This window comes from Pan paniscus, chromosome 17, assembly GCF_029289425.2.
Source record: "Pan paniscus chromosome 17, NHGRI_mPanPan1-v2.0_pri, whole genome shotgun sequence".
Lineage (NCBI taxonomy): Eukaryota > Metazoa > Chordata > Mammalia > Primates > Hominidae > Pan > Pan paniscus.
Window position 1 is genome coordinate 9,359,829 of NC_073266.2, and position 18,254 is coordinate 9,378,082.

Below are 18,254 nucleotides of genomic sequence, written 5' to 3' on the forward strand. Positions count from 1 at the left end.
AAAGTACACCAAATATGTGTTATATACACTGTAAATAAACTATCAAAATCTTCAGTAATTATATTTAATATACTGTACATAAAATATCAAAAATTACACCAAATGTATATTATACACTCTAAATAGAATATCAGAAAGGACAGTAAATATATATTCCACTCTATGTAAAATATCAAAACTACACCAAATATATATTATATAATTTACATAAAATATCAAATGTACACCAAATATATATTATATACTGTACATAAAATATCAAAAAGTACAGTAAATATATTTCATATGTTGTACATATAATATTAACTAAAAGTACACCAAATACATTTTACATACTGTAAATAAAATACCAAAAATTACAGTAAGTATATATTATCTACTGTACATAAAATATCAAAAAGTACACCAAATATGTGTTATATATACTGTAAATAAACTATCAAAATCTTCAGTAATTATATTTAATATACTGTACATAAAATATCAAAAATTACACCAAATGTATATTATACACTCTAAATAGAATATCAAAAAGGGCAGTAAATATATATTACACTCTATTTAAAATATCAAAAAGTACACCAAATATATATTATATAATTTACATAAAATATCAAAAGTACACCAAATATATATTATATACTGTACATAAAATATCAAAAGTACAGTAAATATATTTCATATGTTGTACATATAATATTAACTAAAAGTACACCAAATACATTTTACATACTGTAAATAAAATATCAAAAATTACAGTAAGTATATATTATCTACTGTACATAAAATATCAAAAAGTACACCAAATATGTGTTATATACACTGTAAATAAACTATCAAAATCTTCAGTAATTATATTTAATATACTGTACATAAAATATCAAAAATTACACCAAATGTATATTATACACTCTAAATAGAATATCAAAAATGACAGTAAATATATATTACACTCTATGTAAAATATCAAAACTACAGCAAATATATATTATATAATTTACATAAAGTATCAAAAGTACACCAAATATATATTATATACTCTACATAAAATATCAAAAAGTACAGTAAATATATTTCATATGTTGTACATATAATATTAACTAAAAGTACACCAAATACATTTTACATACTGTAAATAAAATACCAAAAATTACAGTATGTATATATTATCTACTGTACATAAAATATCAAAAAGTACACCAAATATGTGTTATATATACTGTAAATAAACTATCAAATTCTTCAGTAATTATATTTAATATACTGTACATAAAATATCAAAAATTACACCAAATATATATTATACACTCTAAATAAAATATCAAAAAGGACAGTAAATATATATTACACTCTATTTAATATATCAAAAACTACACCAAATATATATTATATAATTTACATAAAATATCAAAAGTACACCAAATATATATTATATACTGTACATAAAATATCAAAAAGTACAGTAAATATATTTCATATGTTGTACATATAATATTAACTAAAAGTACACCAAATACATTTTACATACTGTAAATAAAATACCAAAAATTACAGTAAGTATATATTATCTACTGTACATAAAATATCAAAAAGTACACCAAATATGTGTTATATATACTGTAAATAAACTATCAAAACCTTCAGTAATTATATTTAATATACTGTACAGAAAATATCAAAAATTACACCAAATGTATATTATACACTCTAAATAGAATATCAAAAATGACAGTAAATATATACTACACTCTATGTAAAATATCAAAACTACACCAAATATATATTATATAATTTACATAAAATATCAAAAGTACACCAAATATATATTATATACTCTACATAAAATATCAAAAAGTACAGTAAATATATTTCATATGTTGTACATATAATATTAACTAAAAGTACACCAAATACATTTTACATACTGTAAATAAAATACCAAAAATTACAGTATGTATATATTATCTACTGTACATAAAATATCAAAAAGTACACCAAATATGTGTTATATATACTGTAAATAAACTATCAAAATCTTCAGTAATTATATTTAATATACTGTACATAAAATATCAAAAATTACACCAAATGTATATTATACACTCTAAATAAAATATCAAAAAGGACAGTAAATATATATTACACTCTATTTAAAATATCAAAAACTACACCAAATATATATTATATAATTTACATAAAATATCAAAAGTACACCAAATATATATTATATACTCTACATAAAATATCAAAAAGTACAGTAAATATATTTCATATGTTTTACATATAATATTAACTAAAAGTACACCAAATACATTTTACATACTGTAAATAAAATATCAAAAATTACAGTAACTATATATTATCTACTGTACATAAAATATCAAAAAGTACACCAAATATGTGTTATATATACTGTAAATAAACTATCAAAAACTTCAGTAATTATATTTAATATACTGTACATAAAATATCAAAAACTACACCAAATGTATATTATATACTCTAAATAGAACATCAAAAAGGACAGTAAATATATATTACACTCTATGTAAAATATCAAAACTACACCAAATATATATTATATAATTTACATAAAATATCAAAAGTACACCAAATATATATTATATACTCTACATAAAATATCAAACAGTACAGTAAATATATTTCATATGTTGTACATATAATGTTAACTAAAAGTACACCAAATACATTTTACATACTGTAAATAAAATACCAAAAATTACAGTAAGTATATATTATCTACTGTACATAAAATATCAAAAAGTACACCAAATATGTGTTATATATACTGTAAATAAACTATCAAAATCTTCAGTAAATATATTTAATATACTGTACATAAAATATCAAAAATTACAACAAATGTGTATTATACACTCTAAATAAAATATCAAAAAGGACAGTAAATATATATTACACTCTATTTAAAATATCAAAAACTACACCAAATATATATTATATAATTTACATAAAATATCAAAAGTACACCAAATATATATTATATACTCTACATAAAATATCAAAAAGTACAGTAAATATATTTCACATGTTGTACATATAATATTAACTAAAAGTACACCAAATACATTTTACATACTGTAAATAAAATACCAAAAATTACAGTAAGTATATATTATCTACTGTACATAAAATATCAAAAAGTACACCAAATATGTGTTATATATACTGTAAATAAACTATCAAAATCTTCAGTAATTATATTTAATGTACTGTACATAAAATATCAAAAGTTACACCAAATGTATATTATACACTCTAAATAAAATATCAAAAAGGACAGTAAATATATATTACACTCTATTTAAAATATCAAAAACTACACCAAATATATATTATATAATTTACATAAAATATCAAAAGTACACCAAATATATATTATATACTGTACATAAAATATCAAAAAGTACAGTAAATATATTTCATATGTTGTACATATAATATTAACTAAAAGTACACCAGATACATTTTACATACTGTAAATAAAATATCAAAAATTACAGTAAGTATATATTATCTACTGTACATAAAATATCAAAAAGTACACCAAATATGTGTTATATATACTGTAAATAAACTATCAAGAACTTCAGTAATTATATTTAATATACTGTACATAAAATATCAAAAATTACACCAAATGTATATTATACACTCTACATAGAATATCAAAAAGGACAGTAAATATATATTACACTCTATGTAAAATATCAAAACTACACCAAATATATATTATATAATTTACATAAAATATCAAAAGTATACCAAATATATATTATATACTCTACATAAAATATCAAAAGGTACAGTAAATATATTTCATATGTTGTACATATAATATTAACTAAAAGTACACCAAATACATTTTACATACTGTAAATAAAATACCAAAAATTTCAGTAAGTATATATTATCTACTGTACATAAAATATCAAAAAGTACACCAAATATGTGTTATATATACTGTAAATAAACTATCAAAATCTTCAGTAATTATATTTAATATACTGTACATAAAATATCAAAAATTACACCAAATGTATATTATACACTCTAAATAAAATATCAAAAAGGACAGTAAATATATATTACACTCTATTTAAAATATCAAAAACTACACCAAATATATATTATATAATTTACGTAAAATATCAAAAGTACACCAAATATATATTATATACTGTACATAAAATATCAAAAAGTACAGTAAATATATTTCATATGTTGTACATATAATATTAACTAAAAGTACACCAAATACCTTTTATATACTGTAAATAAAATATCAAAAATTACAGTAAGTATATATTATCTACTGTACATAAAACATCAAAAAGTACACCAAATATGTTTTATATACACTGTAAATAAACTATCAAAACCTTCAGTAATTATATTTAATATACTGTACAGAAAATATCAAAAATTACACCAAATGTATATTATACACTCTAAATAGAATATCAAAAAGAAAGTAAATATATATTACACTCTATGTAAAATATCGAAACTACACCAAATATATATTATATAATTTACATAAAATATCAAAAGTACACCAAATATATATTATATACTCTACATAAAATATCAAAAAGTACAGAAAATATATTTCATATGTTGTACATATTATATTAACTAAAAGTACACCAAATACATTTTACATACTGTAAATAAAATACCAAAAATTACAGAAAGTATATATTATCTACTGTACATAAAATATCAAAAAGTACACCAAATATGTGTTATATATACTGTAAATAAACTATCAAAATCTTCAGTAATTATATTATATATACTGTACATAAAATATCAAAAATTACACCAAATGTATATTATACACTCTAAATAGGATATCAAAAAGGACAGGAAATATATACTACACTCTATGTAAAATATCAAAACTACACCAAATATATATTATATAATTTACATAAAATATCAAAAGTACACCAAATATATATTATATACTGTACATAAAATATCAAAAATTACAGTAAATATATTTCATATGTTGTACATATAATATTAACTAAAAGTACACCAAATACATTTTACATACTGTAAATAAAATATCAAAAGTTGCAGTAAGTATATATTATCTACTGTACATAAAATATCAAAAAGTACACCAAATATGTGTTATATACACTGTAAATAAACTATCAAAACCTTCAGTAATTATATTTAATATACTGTACATAAAATATCAAAAATTACACCAAATGTATATTATACACTCTAAATAGAATATCAAAAAGGACAGTAAATATATATTACACTCTATGTAAAATATCAAAACTACACCAAATATATATTATATAATTTACATAAAATATCAAAAGTACACCAAATATATATTATATACTCTACATAAAATATCAAAAAGTACAGTAAATATATTTCATATGTTGTACATATAATATTAACTAAAAGTACACCAAATACATTTTACATACTGTAAATAAAATACCAAAAATTACAGTAAGTATATATTATCTACTGTACATAAAATATCAAAAAGTACACCAAATATGTGTTATATATACTGTAAATAAACTATCAAAATCTTCAGTAATTATATTTAATATACTGTACATAAAATATCAAAAATTACACCAAATGTATATTATACACTCTAAATAGAATATCAAAAAGGACAGTAAATATATATTACACTCTATTTAAAATATCAAAAACTACACCAAGTATATATTATATAATTTACATAAAATATCAAAAGTACACCAAATATATATTATATACTCTACATAAAATATCAAAAAGTACAGTAAATATATTTCATATGTTGTACATATAATATTAACTAAAAGTACACCAAATACATTTTACATACTGTAAATAAAATATCAAAAATTACAGTAACTATATATTATCTACTGTACATAAAATATCAAAAAGTACACCAAATATGTGTTATATATACTGTAAATAAACTATCAAAAACTTCAGTAATTATATTTAATATACTCTACATAAAATATCAAAAACTACACCAAATGTATATTATATACTCTAAATAGAACATCAAAAAGGACAGTAAATATACATTACACTCTATGTAAAATATCAAAACTACACCAAATATATATTATATAATTTACATAAAATATCAAAAGTACACCAAATATGTATTATATACTCTACATAAAATATCAAACAGTACAGTAAATATATTTCATATGTTGTACATATAATATTAACTAAAAGTACACCAAATACATTTTACATACTGTAAATAAAATACCAAAAATTACAGTAAGTATATATTATCTACGGTACATAAGATATCAAAAAGTACACCAAATATGTGTTATATATACTGTAAATAAACTATCAAAATCTTCAGTAAATATATTTAATATACTGTACATAAAATATCAAAAATTACAACAAATGTATATTATACACTCTAAATAAAATATCAAAAAGGACAGTAAATATATATTACACTCTATTTAAAATATCAAAAACTACACCAAATATATATTATATAATTTACATAAAATATCAAAAGTACACCAAATATATATTATATACTCTACATAAAATATCAAAAAGTACAGTAAATATATTTCACATGTTGTACATATAATATTAACTAAAAGTACACCAAATACATTTTACATACTGTAAATAAAATACCAAAAATTACAGTAAGTATATATTATCTACTGTACATAAAATATCAAAAAGTACACCAAATATGTGTTATATATACTGTAAATAAACTATCAAAATCTTCAGTAATTATATTTAATATACTGTACATAAAATATCAAAAGTTACACCAAATGTATATTATACACTCTAAATAAAATATCAAAAAGGACAGTAAATATATATTACACTCTATTTAAAATATCAAAAACTACACCAAATATATATTATATAATTTACATAAAATATCAAAAGTACACCAAATATACATTATATACTGTACATAAAATATCAAAAAGTACAGTAAATATATTTCATATGTTGTACATATAATATTAACTAAAAGTACACCAAATACATTTTACATACTGTAAATAAAATATCAAAAATTACAGTAAGTATATATTATCTACTGTACATAAAATATCAAAAAGTACACCAAATATGTGTTATATATACTGTAAATAAACTATCAAGAACTTCAGTAATTATATTTAATATACTGTACATAAAATATCAAAAATTACACCAAATGTATATTATACACTCTACATAGAATATCAAAAAGGACAGTAAATATATATTACACTCTATGTAAAATATCAAAACTACACCAAATATATATTATATAATTTACATAAAATATCAAAAGTATACCAAATATATATTATATACTCTACATAAAATATCAATAGGTACAGTAAATATATTTCATATGTTGTACATATAATATTAACTAAAAGTACACCAAATACATTTTACATACTGTAAATAAAATACCAAAAATTTCAGTAAGTATATATTATCTACTGTACATAAAATATCAAAAAGTACACCAAATATGTGTTATATATACTGTAAATAAACTATCAAAATCTTCAGTAATTATATTTAATATACTGTACATAAAATATCAAAAATTACACCAAATGTATATTATACACTCTAAATAAAATATCAAAAAGGACAGTAAATATATATTACACTCTATTTAAAATATCAAAAACTACACCAAATATATATTATATAATTTACATAAAATATCAAAAGTACACCAAATATATATTATATACTGTACATAAAATATCAAAAAGTACAGTAAATATATTTCATATGTTGTACATATAATATTAACTAAAAGTACACCAAATACCTTTTATATACTGTAAATAAAATATCAAAAATTACAGTAAGTATATATTATCTACTGTACATAAAACATCAAAAAGTACACCAAATATGTTTTATATACACTGTAAATAAACTATCAAAACCTTCAGTAATTATATTTAATATACTGTACAGAAAATATCAAAAATTACACCAAATGTATATTATACACTCTAAATAGAATATCAAAAAGAAAGTAAATATATATTACACTCTATGTAAAATATCGAAACTACACCAAATATATATTATATAATTTACATAAAATATCAAAAGTACACCAAATATATATTATATACTCTACATAAAATATCAAAAAGTACAGAAAATATATTTCATATGTTGTACATATTATATTAACTAAAAGTACACCAAATACATTTTACATACTGTAAATAAAATAACAAAAATTACAGAAAGTATATATTATCTACTGTACATAAAATATCAAAAAGTACACCAAATATGTGTTATATATACTGTAAATAAACTATCAAAATCTTCAGTAATTATATTATATATACTGTACATAAAATATCAAAAATTACACCAAATGTATATTATACACTCTAAATAGGATATCAAAAAGGACAGGAAATATATACTACACTCTATGTAAAATATCAAAACTACACCAAATATATATTATATAATTTACATAAAATATCAAAAGTACACCAAATATATATTATATACTGTACATAAAATATCAAAAATTACAGTAAATATATTTCATATGTTGTACATATAATATTAACTAAAAGTACACCAAATACATTTTACATACTGTAAATAAAATATCAAAAATTGCAGTAAGTATATATTATCTACTGTACATAAAATATCAAAAAGTACACCAAATATGTGTTATATACACTGTAAATAAACTATCAAAATCTTCAGTAATTATATTTAATATACTGTACATAAAATATCAAAAATTACACCAAATGTATATTATACACTCTAAATAGAATATCAAAAAGGACAGTAAATATATATTACACTCTATGTAAAATATCAAAACTACACCAAATATATATTATATAATTTACATAAAATATCAAAAGTACACCAAATATATATTATATACTCTACATAAAATATCAAAAAGTACAGTAAATATATTTCATATGTTGTACATATAATATTAACTAAAAGTACACCAAATACATTTTACATACTGTAAATAAAATACCAAAAATTACAGTAAGTATATATTATCTACTGTACATAAAATATCAAAAAGTACACCAAATATGTGTTATATATACTGTAAATAAACTATCAAAATCTTCAGTAATTATATTTAATATACTGTACATAAAATATCAAAAATTACACCAAATGTATATTATACACTCTAAATAGAATATCAAAAAGGGCAGTAAATATATATTACACTCTATTTAAAATATCAAAAACTACACCAAATATATATTATATAATTTACATAAAATATAAAAAGTACACCAAATATATATTATATACTGTACATAAATTATCAAAAGTACAGTAAATATATTTCATATGTTGTACATATAATATTAACTAAAAGTACACCAAATACATTTTACATACTGTAAATAAAATATCAAAAATTACAGTAAGTATATATTATCTACTGTACATAAAATATCAAAAAGTACACCAAATATGTGTTATATACACTGTAAATAAACTATCAAAATCTTCAGTAATTATATTTAATATACTGTACATAAAATATCAAAAATTACACCAAATGTATATTATACACTCTAAATAGAATATCAAAAATGACAGTAAATATATATTACACTCTGTAAAATATCAAAACTACAGCAAATATATATTATATAATTTACATAAAATATCAAAAGTACACCAAATATATATTATATACTCTACATAAAATATCAAAAAGTACAGTAAATATATTTCATATGTTGTACATATAATATTAACTAAAAGTACACCAAATACATTTTACATACTGTAAATAAAATACCAAAAATTACAGTATGTATATATTATCTACTGTACATAAAATATCAAAAAGTACACCAAATATGTGTTATATATACTGTAAATAAACTATCAAAATCTTCAGTAATTATATTTAATATACTGTACATAAATTATCAAAAATTACACCAAATGTATATTATACACTCTAAATAGAATATCAAAAAGGACAGTAAATATATATTACACTCTATGTAAAATATCAAAACTACACCAAATATATATTATATAATTTACATAAAATATGAAAAGTACACCAAATATATATTATATACTGTACATAAAATATCAAAAAGTACAGTAAATATATTTCATATGTTGTACATATAATATTAACTAAAAGTACACCAAATATATTTTACATACTGTAAATAAAATACCAAAAATTACAGTATGTATATATTATCTACTGTACATAAAATATCAAAAAGTACACCAAATATGTGTTATATATACTGTAAATAAACTATCAAAAACTTCAGTAATTATATTTAATATACTGTACATAAAATATCAAAAATTACACCAAATGTATATTATATACTCTAAATAGAACATCAAAAAGGACAGTAAATATACATTACACTCTATGTAAAATATCAAAACTACACCAAATATATATTATATAATTTGCATAAAATATCAAAAGTACACCAAATATATATTATATACTCTACATAAAATATCAAACAGTACAGTAAATATATTTCATATGTTGTACATATAATATTAACTAAAAGTACACCAAATACATTTTACATACTGTAAATAAAATACCAAAAATTACAGTAAGTATATATTATCTACTGTACATAAAATATCAAAAAGTACACCAAATATGTGTTATATATACTGTAAATAAACTATCAAAATCTTCAGTAAATATATTTAATATACTGTACATAAAATATCAAAAATTACAACAAATGTATATTATACACTCTAAATAAAATATCAAAAAGGACAGTAAATATATATTACACTCTATTTAAAATATCAAAAACTACACCAAATATATATTATATAATTTACATAAAATATCAAAAGTACACCAAATATATATTATATACTCTACATAAAATATCAAAAAGTACAGTAAATATATTTCACATGTTGTACATATAATATTAACTAAAAGTACACCAAATACATTTTACATACTGTAAATAAAATACCAAAAATTACAGTAAGTATATATTATCTACTGTACATAAAATATCAAAAAGTACACCAAATATGTGTTATAAATACTGTAAATAAACTATAAAAATCTTCAGTAATTATATTTAATATACTGTACATAAAATATCAAAAGTTACACCAAATGTATATTATACACTCTAAATAAAATATCAAAAAGGACAGTAAATATATATTACACTCTATTTAAAATATCAAAAACTACACCAAATATATATTATATAATTTACATAAAATATAAAAAGTACACCAAATATATATTATATACTCTACATAAAATATCAGAAAGTACAGTAAATATATTTCATATGTTGTACATATAATATTAACTAAAAGTACACCAAATACATTTTACATACTGTAAATAAAATACCAAAAATTACAGTAAGTATATATTATCTACTGTACATAAAATATCAAAAAGTACACCAAATATGTGTTATATATACTGTAAATAAACTATCAAAATCTTCAGTAATTATATTTAATATACTGTACAGAAAATATCAAAAATTACACCAAATGTATATTATACACTCTAAATAGAATATCAAAAAGGACAGTAAATATATACTACACTCTATGTAAAATATCAAAACTACACCAAATATATATTATATAATTTACATAAAATATCAAAAGTACAACAAACATATATTATATACTCTACATAAAATATCAAAAAGTACAGTAAATATATTTCATATATTGTACATATAATATTAACTAAAAGTACACCAAATACATTTTACATACTGTAAATAAAATATCAAAAATTACAGTAAGTATATATTATCTACTGTACATAAAATATCAAAAAGTACACCAAATATGTGTTATGTACACTGTAAATAAACTATCAAAATCTTCAGTAATTATATTTAATATACTGTACATAAAATATCAAAAATTACACCAAATGTATATTATACACTCTAAATAGAATATCAAAAAGGACAGTAAATATATATTACACTCTATGTAAAATATCAAAACTACACCAAATATATATTATATAATTTACATAAAATATCAAAAGTACACCAAATATATATTATATACTCTACATAAAATATCAAAAAGTACAGTAAATATATTTCATATATTGTACATATAATATTAACTAAAAGTACACCAAATACATTTTACATACTGTAAATAAAATACCAAAAATTACAGTATGTATATATTATCTACTGTACATAAAATATCAAAAAGTACAGCAAATATGTGTTATATATACTGTAAATAAACTATCAAAATCTTCAGTAATTATATTTAATATACTGTACATAAAATATCAAAAATTACACCAAATGTATATTATACACTCTAAATAAAATATCAAAAAGGACAGTAAATATATATTACACTCTATTTAAAATATCAAAAACTACACCAAATATATATTATATAATTTACATAAAATATCAAAAGTACACCAAATATATATTATATAATCTACATAAAATATCAAAAAGTACAGTAAATATATTTCATATGTTGTACATATAATATTAACTAAAAGTACACCAAATACATTTTACATACTGTAAATAAAATATCAAAAATTACAGTAACTATATATTATCTACTGTACATAAAATATCAAAAAGTACACCAAATATGTGTTATATATACTGTAAATAAACTATCAAAATCTTCAGTAAATATATTTAATATACTGTACATAAAATATCAAAAATTACAACAAATGTATATTATACACTCTAAATAAAATATCAAAAAGGACAGTAAATATATATTACACTCTATTTAAAATATCAAAAACTACACCAAATATATATTATATAATTTACATAAAATATCAAAAGTACACCAAATATATATTATATACTCTACATAAAATATCAAAAAGTACAGTAAATATATTTCACATGTTGTACATATAATATTAACTAAAAGTACACCAAATACATTTTACATACTGTAAATAAAATACCAAAAATTACAGTAAGTATATATTATCTACTGTACATCAAATATCAAAAAGTACACCAAATATGTGTTATATATACTGTAAATAAACTATCAAAATCTTCAGTAATTATATTTAATATACTGTACATAAAATATCAAAAGTTACACCAAATGTATATTATACACTCTAAATAAAATATCAAAAAGGACAGTAAATATATATTACACTCTATTTAAAATATCAAAAACTACACCAAATATATATTATATAATTTACATAAAATATCAAAAGTACACCAAATATATATTATATACTGTACATAAAATATCAAAAAGTACAGTAAATATATTTCATATGTTGTACATATAATATTAACTAAAAGTACACCAAATACAGTTTACATACTGTAAATAAAATATCAAAAATTACAGTAAGTATATATTATCTACTGTACATAAAATATCAAAAAGTACACCAAATATGTGTTATATATACTGTAAATAAACTATCAAGAACTTCAGTAATTATATTTAATATACTGTACATAAAATATCAAAAATTACACCAAATGTATATTATACACTCTAAATAGAATATCAAAAAGGACAGTAAATATATATTACACTCTATGTAAAATATCAAAACTACACCAAATATATATTATATAATTTACATAAAATATCAAAAGTACACCAAATATATATCATATACTCTACATAAAATATCAAAAAGTACAGTAAATATATTTCATATGTTGTACATATAATATTAACTAAAAGTACACCAAATACATTTTACATACTGTAAATAAAATACCAAAAAATTTCAGTAAGTATATATTATCTACTGTACATAAAATATCAAAAAGTACACCAAATATGTGTTATATATACTGTAAATAAACTATCAAAATCTTCAGTAATTATATTTAATATACTGTACATAAAATATCAAAAATTACACCAAATGTATATTATACACTCTAAATAGAATATCAAAAAGGACAGTAAATATATATTACACTCTATTTAAAATATCAAAAACTACACCAAATATATATTATATAATTTACATAAAATATCAAAAGTACACCAAATATATATTATATACTGTACATAAAATATCAAAAAGTACAGTAAATATATTTCATATGTTGTACATATAATATTAACTAAAAGTACACCAAATACCTTTTATATACTGTAAATAAAATATCAAAAATTACAGTAAGTATATATTATCTACTGTACATAAAATATCAAAAAGTACACCAAATATGTTTTATATACACTGTAAATAAACTATCAAAACCTTCAGTAATTATATTTAATATACTGTACAGAAAATATCAAAAATTACACCAAATGTATATTATACACTCTAAATAGAATATCAAAAATAAAGTAAATATATATTACACTCTATGTAAAATATCGAAACTACACCAAATATATATTATATAATTTACATAAAATATCAAAAGTACACCAAATATATATTATATACTCTACATAAAATATCAAAAAGTACAGAAAATATATTTCATATGTTGTACATATTATATTAACTAAAAGTACATCAAATACATTTTACATACTGTAAATAAAATACCAAAAATTACAGAAAGTATATATTATCTACTGTACATAAAATATCAAAAAGTACACCAAATATGTGTTATATATACTGTAAATAAACTATCAAAATCTTCAGTAATTATATTATATATACTGTACATAAAATATCAAAAATTACACCAAATGTATATTATACACTCTAAATAGGATATCAAAAAGGACAGGAAATATATACTACACTCTATGTAAAATATCAAAACTACACCAAATATATATTATATAATTTACATAAAATATCAAACGTACACCAAATATATATTATATACTGTACATAAAATATCAAAAATTACAGTAAATATATTTCATATGTTGTACATATAATATTAACTAAAAGTACACCAAATACATTTTACATACTGTAAATAAAATATCAAAAATTACAGTAAGTATATATTATCTACTGTACATAAAATATCAAAAAGTACACCAAATATGTGTTATATACACTGTAAATAAACTATCAAAACCTTCAGTAATTATATTTAATATACTGTATATAAAATATCAAAAATTACACCAAATGTATATTATACACTCTAAATAGAATATCAAAAAGGACAGTAAATATATATTACACTCTATGTAAAATATCAAAACTACACCAAATATATATTATATAATTTACATAAAATATCAAAAGTACACCAAATATATATTATATACTCTACATAAAATATCAAAAAGTACAGTAAATATATTTCATATGTTGTACATATATTAACTAAAAGTACACCAAATACATTTTACATACTGTAAATAAAATACCAAAAATTACAGTAAGTATATATTATCTACTGTACATAAAATATCAAAAAGTACACCAAATATGTGTTATATATACTGTAAATAAACTATCAAAATCTTCAGTAATTATATTTAATATACTGTACATAAAATATCAAAAATTACACCAAATGTATATTATACACTCTAAATAGAAAATCAAAAAGGGCAGTAAATATATATTACACTCTATTTAAAATATCAAAAACTACACCAAATATATATTATATAATTTACATAAAATATCAAAAGTACACCAAATATATATTATATACTGTACATAAAATATCAAAAGTACAGTAAATATATTTCATATGTTGTACATATAATATTAACTAAAAGTACACCAAATACATTTTACATACTGTAAATAAAATATCAAAAATTACAGTAAGTATATATTATCTACTGTACATAAAATATCAAAAAGTACACCAAATATGTGTTATATATACTGTAAATAAACTATCAAAATCTTCAGTAATTATATTTAATATCCTGTACATAAAATATCAAAAATTACACCAAATGTATATTATACACTCTAAATAGAATATCAAAAAGGACAGTAAATATATATTACACTCTATGTAAAATAACAAAACTACACCAAATATATATTATATAATTTACATGAAATATCAAAATTACACCAAATATATATTATATACTCTACATAAAATATCAAAAAGTACAGTAAATATATTTCATATGTTGTACATATAATATTAACTAAAAGTACACCAAATACATTTTACATACTGTAAATAAAATACCAAAAATTACAGTAAGTATATATTATCTACTGTACATAAAATATCAAAAAGTACACCAAATATGTTTTATATACACTGTAAACTATCAAAATCTTCAGTAATTATATTTAATATACTGTACATAAAATATCAAAAATTACACCAAATGTATATTATACACTCTAAATAGAATATCAAAAAGGACAGTAAATATATACTACACTCTATGTAAAATATCAAAACTACACCAAATATATATTATATAATTTACATAAAATATCAAAAGTACACCAAATATATATTATATACTGTACATAAAATATCAAAAAGTACAGTAAATATATTTCATATGTTGTACATATAATATTAACTAAAAGGACACCAAATACATTTTACATACTGCAAATAAAATATCAAAAATTACAGTAAGTATATATTATCTACTGTAAATAAAATATCAAAAAGTACACCAAATATGTGTTATATACACTGTAAATAAACTATCAAAATCTTCAGTAATTATATTTAATATACTGTACATAAAATATCAAAAATTACACCAAATGTATATTATACACTCTAAATAGAATATCAAAAAGGACAGTAAATATATATTCCACTCTATGTAAAATATCAAAACTACACCAAATATATATTATATAATTTACATAAAATATCAAAAGTACACCAAATACATATTATATACTGTACATAAAATATCAAAAAGTACAGTAAATATATTTCATATGTTGTACATATAATATTAAATAAAAGTACACCAAATACATTTTACATGCTGTAAATAAAATACCAAAAATTACAGTAAGTATATATTATCTACTGTACATAAAATATCAAAAAGTACACCAAATATGTGTTATATATACTGTAAATAAACTATCAAGAACTTCAGTAATTATATTTAATATACTGTACATAAAATATCAAAAATTACACCAAATGTATATTATACACTCTAAATAGGATATCAAAAAGGACAGGAAATATATACTACACTCTATGTAAAATATCAAAACTACACCAAATATATATTATATAATTTACATAAAATATCAAAAGTACACCAAATATATATTATATACTGTACATAAAATATCAAAAAGTACAGTAAATATATTTCATATGTTGTACATATAATATTAACTAAAAGTACACCAAATACATTTTACATACTGTAAATAAAATACCAAAAAATTTCAGTAAGTATATATTATCTACTGTACATAAAATATCAAAAAGTACACCAAATATGTGTTATATATACTGTAAATAAACTATCAAAATCTTCAGTAATTATATTTAATATACTGTACATAAAATATCAAAAATTACACCAAATGTATATTATACACTCTAAATAAAATATCAAAAAGGACAGTAAATATATATTACACTCTATTTAAAATATCAAAAACTACACCAAATATATATTATATAATTTACATAAAATATCAAAAGTACACCAAATATATATTATATACTGTACATAAAATATCAAAAAGTACAGTAAATATATTTCATATGTTGTACATATAATATTAACTAAAAGTACACCAAATACCTTTTATATACTGTAAATAAAATATCAAAAATTACAGTAAGTATATATTATCTACTGTACATAAAATATCAAAAAGTACACCAAATATGTTTTATATACACTGTAAATAAACTATCAAAACCTTCAGTAATTATATTTAATATACTGTACAGAAAATATCAAAAATTACACCAAATGTATATTATACACTCTAAATAGAATATCAAAAAGAAAGTAAATATATATTACACTCTATGTAAAATATCGAAACTACACCAAATATATATTATATAATTTACATAAAATATCAAAAGTACACCAAATATATATTATATACTCTACATAAAATATCAAAAAGTACAGAAAATATATTTCATATGTTGTACATATTATATTAACTAAAAGTACATCAAATACATTTTACATACTGTAAATAAAATACCAAAAATTACAGAAAGTATATATTATCTACTGTA